At 29.9% G+C, this 8,969-nt stretch overlaps 1 pseudogene; it reads right to left on the reverse strand.

Moving 5' to 3' along the window:
• The window catches only part of LOC106463380, a 39,551-nt pseudogene that overhangs the window by 11,466 nt on the left and 19,116 nt on the right, over window positions 1-8,969 (reverse strand).

An 8,969-nucleotide genomic window follows, 5' to 3' on the forward strand; every position in this document is an offset into this window, starting at 1 on the left:
AGGAAAAATATAAATTGAAAAGATAAATCAGAAACCTAAACAACAATTATGAACACAAATTACACTCTTATGTTAAAACTAGACAAAGAGAAACACATAACAGAAATTGTATATAATTATTTATGAATAACAGATGGCAGAACTCCCCAACTATGTGAAGCTCCCAAGATACATAAAAATCCTTAAACGAGATCCCTAACATTTACTTTTGCCGGTTTTACAATTACAAATTCATCAAATGTTTTCTATCTATCACAAAAACTTTATTTTGGTCACAAATATCACTTAAAGGATTCCTCTATCAAACACCAGCATACTTTGGATATTATGGCTCTTGTCAGCTTTTTTATTGAATTTTGTGCAAAGCTACTCAAGGGTTATCTTTGCTAGCTGTCACTAATTTAGAAGTGATAGTCTAGAGGGAAAGCAGCTAATCAACACCATCAATTCTTTTGCCACTTCTTTTTTACCAATGAAAAGTGGGATTGACCATCACATCATAACATCTTTCCTCTTACTAGACTTCATTAAAAGTTGTAGTAAAATGTTCAAATGCTCTTTCAAGTGCATCTTTGAAAACATTACATTTTCAAGCAATATATCATGATATTTTTTTCATTATGTAAAGTTACGATTTATAATTGTCTTTCTTGCTTAATTTTAAATTATTCTAATTTATTTTCTCTTTGGTCAAATGAGACCCAGTGATTAGCATGCCAGACTGAGGAACTGTGGTTTGGATCTCATTACCTCCAAATAATGAAAAAATTGTGCTCCTCGCTTTGGGGCCATGGATGCATTATAGCATTGATGGTCAATTCACACTATTCAATTTGACAAAAGAAACCCAAAAGTCGGTGGTAGGTGGTGTTGGCTAGCTGCCTTCCCTCTAGACAAAGTTAGTGTAGATAGCCCTCATGTAACTAAGCATGAAATTAAAAAAACAATTTTTAGATATGTTCAAACATCTAGAGTATTTGGATGATGTTGGAAAATAACTGGTCATTCACTTCTTTTAACACAGCTGATTGTTTTGTTTGAATTTTGTGCATAGCTACTCGAGGGCTATCTGCACTAGCTGTCCCTAACTTAGCAATAATAGACAAGAGTAGCTTGTCAACATCACCCATCACCAACCCTTGGACTACTTTTTTTACCAATGAATAGTGGGATGTTGACTGTCACATTATAATGCCCCCCCCACCATTGAAAGGATGAGCATGTTTGGTGAAAGGGATTCAAACCTTCAACTTGCAGTTTGCGAGTTGAGTGCAATAAATACTAGGCCTAAACCCAACTGAAACATGAGAGCTGAAAATTTAATTTTTTTTTATAAAATAAATGTATCCTTATTAAAATCCACTTAATCCGTATTTAATGGTGCATAGAGATGTTGAACTACAATTGTCTTGATAATATTTATGAACTAAATCACAATGTTTAACGTTATCATGAAACATATAGAATGCGTAGGTAACAGAGAGAGAGATATACTACAGAAGTTTGCAATACTGGTTTCCATTTTTGTAGATTTTCATGACAAAACTAAATTTTGTTTTTGTTTTTGTTGGGCCTAGATTTATTACTGGTAATTCCCACTATTCATATTGAAAATTATTAGGTAAAACTTAAACAATGTAATACATATGTTTAAAACAATAGAAAAGAAACATGTATTTCAGAGATAAAATTTAAAAAAATGCTTACTGATTGAGAAATGCAAAGAGGTATTGTAGCACAGTATAAACGGATCTTGGAAGGGTAGAGAGAATGTCTCGTACTCTGCTAATGAATTCCTGCTTGGAGTCCACTTCTATAAATTAAAAAATAATCAAATAAGAATGTTTTAAAAACTTTTCAATATTGTTTTAACAAGCACTTAAAAAAAATGATTTGTTCTACAGTATATAAAACCAAAATGGATCTTTACATAAAGGTTTGTTTTCAGTCTATTAGAGATGATTACTTAAATTTTGATATAAGGAAGAATCCTCTGAATAAAGGCTAAAGACAAGTGTTTCATTGGTTGTGCATTTATATATATACTACCTATGTTAACTCTTTCAAGACTCGTGGAAACTTTTATAACATGACTTACGACTTATCTCCACAAATTGTTCAAAGAAGAATATAGGAAATAAAGGTTCCCGTAGTTCCCGAAGATATAGTTTAAGAAGTCCTGCCACAGAGTTTATGTCACTTGCATCACTGACATCTGCTAAAGGATCTTCTCCTAAACCAAAAATAGAAACTTATTTAATTGTCTGTGAATAATTCTTAAGAACTAGTCAAAGACAAATATTTGAATGCAGATATTAATAAGACTGAAAATACAAGATTTGTTTGTTTGTTTACTTCATAGCAGAGCCACACTGGGCTGTCTGCTGTGTCCACTGTGAGGAAACAAACCATTTTAGCATTGTAAATCCGTAAAGTAACAATTGTCCAACCAGGGGACAGAAAATATATGAACAAGACAAACATTGTCTGTCTATGAATGTGTGGTATTCAGGTACACCAATATTTAGCAGATAAGTTAAAGTATCTGCAAAATACAGGTTCCACAAATATTAGGCCAAGAATAAAACTAACTTAACAACTTGCAGTCTTACTGGCTGCACAAGATGACAACAAGAGCATGAAGAAGAATGAAATACCACACTACTAAGTCATATCACAGTCCTAGTATGGTATCCCACAATCCTTAAATTACCTACCTCAATGATTATTTCTATTAAACATATTTAAGGGAGATAAACCCCAAAGTCATACTTACTTGTAGAAGTCAATAAAGATATGTTCTTTAGTTATGGAAAGGTAAAATATGTAACATTTCCAATTATCACACACATAAGAATTGAAATACCAGTTCCAATTTCAGTCTAATGTGTAATGGAGTTTAGGGCCATTAACAAAGGTGTAACAGAATTTCTGATACTGAAACTCTTCACAAAAGAAGTGATTAATAATAAAACAGTTGTCAAAATACACAAATTTTAGCATGCTTGACAGACAAGGTAAATTATAATCAATTAAAGTTTTTGTATGATATCAGAAATTGCAATTTATTTTAATGGGAGATAAATCTCTTCTGCATGGCACAATTATGCATCTACAGCATGATCAAAATATCAAATAATAAAAAGACTTGAAAGGTTGTAGGTGACAAAAAATATGGTTAATAATTCAATTAAAAGACCTTCTAAATGTCTTAGTAAAGAAATTTAAATTATGACTTTTAATGACATTTGAGGTAAATTATAACCAAAAGGTGGTAATGAGAAGAAAACAAAAGCAAGTGAAGTTTCACTGAAACTAGGTAAGAGGAAACTATTTCCTGGTTACTCAAACAGAAAGATGAAAACCACAAAGATGATCTTAATAAAGGAAACAAGAATGTGAAAGAAGTGTAATAAATAAAGTATTTTTGATATAAACAAAACAATTGTGCTTAAGTTTATACCCAGCAACATGACTACCTATCAGGTGGCTAACTAAATTTCTTCTTGATCTCATATGATCACATTTTATTTAATATTTCATGTATACAGTTTAATATTTTTCAAGCAATCAAAAGTAAAGTGGATTTCCTATTGGTTTTGAAAAAACACGTGATTGATTTAATTGTACTCCTAGTTATCCTGAAGATTATCCTGAAGCTCCTACTTTATTAGATATTATATCAATTTCATAATACAAAGTGTACAACAACAACAACAAAAAAAGAAATGTATTTTACTTAATGAAACAAATCTAACCAAATCGAAAATATTTATGGTGCTCTCCCCAAATTGAATTCAATTATAAAATTTCATGAGCTTCAACTGTCCTTATTAATCCATAATCAAGCCAAGGTTCGGCATATTCAAATTATCTTTTGAGCACCCATTTTTTTAATGTAATTTCTTTCTCATTATTCTAACTTAAGAAAAAGGTGTCATAAAGAAAACATATCAGCTTGTTACGCATAATTACCTCTTTCAAAGGCATCTTTTAAGTTGTTGATTTCTACTTGAGAACCGGAAACCCGAAAAATCCCTTGATGGTGAAGACCTAAAAGCACAAGTTATACTATATTTAGAAACCTAAAATTAATAAGCATATCGCAGGAAACTCTGTCAAACATTTCTTATTATGTAACAATATTAAAAGAATTTACAGAGTATATACATAAAGTAGAAGATTATTATTTAAATATCATATGCGATTGTTTTCTTATGACTAAACGAAAAATGAAACATTCACATAAAATACAGTAAAATAATTTTAAGAAGGTTCATTGTTTTGACTTCAGTAGAGAAGTTAAAAAATCTCAACCCACCATAGAGATTGATGATACGGATACAGCTCTTCATTATTACTGGAATCTCCTGATTGGTTACCTGAAGATTACATAATGAAATGCAGTATGTAGAAGTGCTGAATATGTAAGAATAAAATTCTAAGTGAAAATTACTATTACAGGCTATTTAAAAAGTAGAAAGTCAAATTTTACAAACATGATCTAACCAAAATAATACCATGTATATATAAAAGTTAACATAATTGAAATAAAACCACATCTACATCAGTTAAACACGTTTTTATGTATTAGAAAAAAGCTTCCACTAACATCAAGGTATTCTTCTAAACTTCCTCCAAAGAGCTTAGGCTGACCAACGAGTGGTGTTTGACCAATCCTCTTCTTCCTTGCTCTGTGAGGAAGTGTATGTGGTCTTTGTATAGTTTGAGGGGATGAACTCTCGGAAGTGATTATCTCTTGGCTAGAAATCAAAGCACATCTCATCAACTCTGCCTTTGATTGAAGCCTTGCTATCAGGTTGTTTACAAATGTGTATTCTCTAAATTTCTGTAAGAGATAAAAATAAATAGTTTAGATATGACGAACTTTGTTGATTAAAATAAAAAATAATTCACCTTATAAATTTTGTATAAAGAAAAGGTGATATGGCTTTTAAAAGGACATTTTTACTCTTAACACAATTTTTATTTAAATAAAAAGGTGGTAAACATCGAAATCCAAATGCACTATTTTTGTTTTTCATCTACATGTAATTTTGTATTTGGATAATTTACACCATTCCAATAACTTATCTACATTTTTTTTAGCTAAGAAAATTTTTGTAAGAGCAAAGGGGAAAATACATGCTTCTTACATCAGTTATTTCTCTTAAAACTTCAGCCATAGTTTCAGCTAACTACTATGTTATTGAACATCTTAATAATTTATAGCAAGACTAAGAGATCTTTATGAAATGCTGTTTTGTATTCAGTGTAATAGAAGTTTCAGATAATGAAATGAAAAAGTACCCTTTACCTTAATCTAATATAACAACATAGGCATTAAATGTTTAAAAACATTACTGTTCCAAAAATCTATATTATTCCTTTCAACTAGATAGTCCTTTAGAGGACTCTTTATTAAATAGCTGACAAATCATTTTACGATTAAGTGCCAAGAACATTGTTAATAGAATTATCCGAGTATTGAAAATAATAATTAAAACAATTTAAAATTAACACGATTAGTATACATTTTTATTAAGAATTTTACTAACTAGTTGACATTTGTCCTTTTTGTGTTTAAGTTGCTGTAATACTGTAATAGTACAAAATATAAATATTCTGTTACTGATCTAGGCCAATTATTCCTTACCATATTTCATCTTTAGAAAATTAACGTTATCTTTTTTTACCCCTATTTGCATTTTCAGTCCTTTTAAAGTAGCAACCATGCTAAAACAGTGAACAGCATAAAAATTTATTTATTGAGTAATAGGTTGTTTATCTCTTTAACTAAACAGTGGGACAATTTAATACACATGAAAAAAGTTAAACTCAAACAGAATTTACTCTTACACAACTGTTAAAAGAACTTTACTAACTATTTGTAACATACTTTTGGTTATCTAAAGAGAACTTTCATAAACATAAATAATTCTTAGAAACACTTTACTGACAAATTATAAAATAAGTTTGGTTCTCTAAAAAGAACTTCCACTTGAGAGTAAATAATCCTTAAAATAATTTTGCAAATTAAATTATGAAATAGATAATTATAAAATATGAGGGTTAATTATGCTATATTAAAATGATTTTACATATGCAAATCAGAAAGTCATGTGAAAAATCACAGCCATTATGAAGTCATGGTGGAACAAAATGTATCGGGAATACATTATGACATTGTTTAATGTTTCATAAGTAGTGCAATCAATCATCAAAAATTGATTACTTTCCAACACAAGATATTGATAGACTTAGTTAGTGGCAAAAGCCATCCACAAGTCCAAGGTAACAGTATGCTACATAATCATAAAGGGTCTCCAGCTGGAAAAGTGACACATGTTAAATGCACTCATGTTGCTTCTTTGACATATCTGTTCAACCATATCATACTTCAATCAACTGCAGAATAATTTGGGTATTCATGCTATTGAAATGGGAGAGGGGAAGGACTCATCATCCTCCTTCACTTGGTGGATCATAGAAGGCATGGATGAAGGAGTGGTGTGCTTTGGACATGACAATCTTACAAAAGATCGTTTTTGTAATGAAAATTGTGCTGTAGGGCTATTGTCAAGATGCACAGTCATCAGATAGTAAATAACTGGACATTTTAACATATACTGCAACAATGTGGAGAGACTTGAAAATTGTTTTAATATAACACCTTAACCTCTATAAACTTTATTATGTAAAGAGATCTTCCTCTAAGAATTTAATACAAGTATTCAGTATGTACTTGTAAAATAAAAAATGAAAGTATGAAAGCATGATAATTTTTAATGAATTAGTTCTTATTTTCAACAAGCGATTGCTGGACTTACATTTAGGTAAAAGTCTTCGGTTTCCTGCCGGTCAGCTCTAAGCTTCAATGCAAGAGTTTCTGGCTGTTTCAGACCATTTTTGTTACTATCTTCTTCTTTGAAGAATGAAGAACAATCATAGTCTTTAGCTGTTATCATTTCGAGAAGAGATTGCTCAGCTGTCTCCATAGTTTTCCAAATCTGAAAAGATATTTTATCTCTTAATGATTCATATGTGACATTGCATCATATATTCCACAACATAAACTTGATTTTATATACACAAAAAAGGGCACTAAACAAAATGACCAGTATTCTAAAATAACTGACATTATTCAAATTGAACAAATAAATAAACATAATAGACACAATCCAAGTTATCTGGCACTGCCTGACATGGTATTATAATCAACCTTTTCAATACAGTAAAAAAAAAAAAAAGAACACTTAAGAGAAGAGTTTAAAATGTATGGTGGTGTTTTATTCAAGTTTATGAACTCAAGCAATCTAAAATAGGGCTGTTTGCATTTACAGAAATAGCCTTGGGTGTTAATTCAGAAATGGACTGTATGGGTACATGTACAAATACTATGAAGTTCATATTATTATTTTAGTATAGCAATAGTGCCTAAGTGTCAAACACTTTAACTTTGAAATTAACAAACACCATCATTGTAAAGTGCATTTTAATTGAAGTTGGTAGTTTTATAACTGAGCATTTTTATAAACAGCTTTAACTGAAGTAAAATACACACTTCAGTAAGCTATATGTTTATATCACAAATTCATAACTCAAACAGCAATTTTTGAACTCTTAACAGCAAAACTACATTTACCTCTTCACTTTCAGTTTTTAAGGATGTGAGTCTGTTAATCAGCTGCTTATGCCTAACATCAAGGTCTTCTTGAATGGCTTTATCTATCTGTACATGACTGACCTACACCAAGATAAAATTTTGTATTATTCAAATGACATAATAACTTCGTTATATATATATATATATATCACTAAGTTTAATTAAAACAACTAAGCTATGGTAAAGAAAAAACAAGTACAAATTAAATTAAATTTTAGTGTTAACAGGAAATGATAAAATACAGTAAGAAAGCTGTTTTCAGATATATCATCAAACCTATTAAGAATAATTGAAGAAAAATCATAGAAATAGCTACATAAGTGTTTGACAGCAAGCTGCTGATATGTTATCTTAATTGTGTATATGAACCTCCAATATTTATCATACCATCATTGACATAGTACTGATAATATTAAAGTGATAAATGTACAAATAAATAACGATGAATCGGGAATTTGTTTTATAACTGTCTTTACTTGAGGTGTTTTAATGCATATTTTGCAGAAACATTGTTTACTGATAACATACATGACTAGAGCTTATCAGTTACTAATTAGGTTAACTGTATAAAACCTGTGTTTAAACAATTAAACTTATAATTTTAACTTGTGTCAGGCAATTAAACTATATAAAACCATGAGTTAAAAGGAATAAACTGTGCAAGACATGCAATCCTTAAACGCTTATACAATACACAAATTTTAGCTCACAACTAAAGTAAGAAGCTTCAGTAAAACAGTTAAAATTAACCCTCAAGTTACCATTTTGTTTTGTACCATTCACTAAAAGTGGGGTCCACATATTGCATCATTATGAATAATTTTATGTTTATGCCTGTTACAATATTCAGTGTAAAGAACTGACCAAAAAATTGGATGAAAACACTAATTTTTTAATGTAAGTACATAGGAACCATCAACAATAATTAGAGGTTCTAATCACAATACCGATAATATTTTGGGGTAAATTTGTTTTTTAACTCACATGTTATTAAAGTTCCTGAAAATTAACGAAGTCATGATCCATTTTGGTGCATAAAAACATTTAAAATGTGTTTAAAAATATAATTGGGCCCACATATCCTCGAACAGTAATTCCAAGACTAAGATAACATAGGCCTGTGAATTTCAACCTCATAAAAGTTGATTTGGTTTTAATAAGGATCTTTCATAATTCAGCTACGCAGATTTCACAAATGATATTCATTTTTTTCTATAACATAAGGATTTTTTACAAATCATGAAGAAAAATCTAAGAAGATCTTACTTAGATCAAATTATTATTTCGTTTGATAACAAAAATA

This window comes from Limulus polyphemus, unplaced genomic scaffold (assembly GCF_000517525.1).
Source record: "Limulus polyphemus unplaced genomic scaffold, Limulus_polyphemus-2.1.2 Scaffold1389, whole genome shotgun sequence".
Lineage (NCBI taxonomy): Eukaryota > Metazoa > Arthropoda > Merostomata > Xiphosura > Limulidae > Limulus > Limulus polyphemus.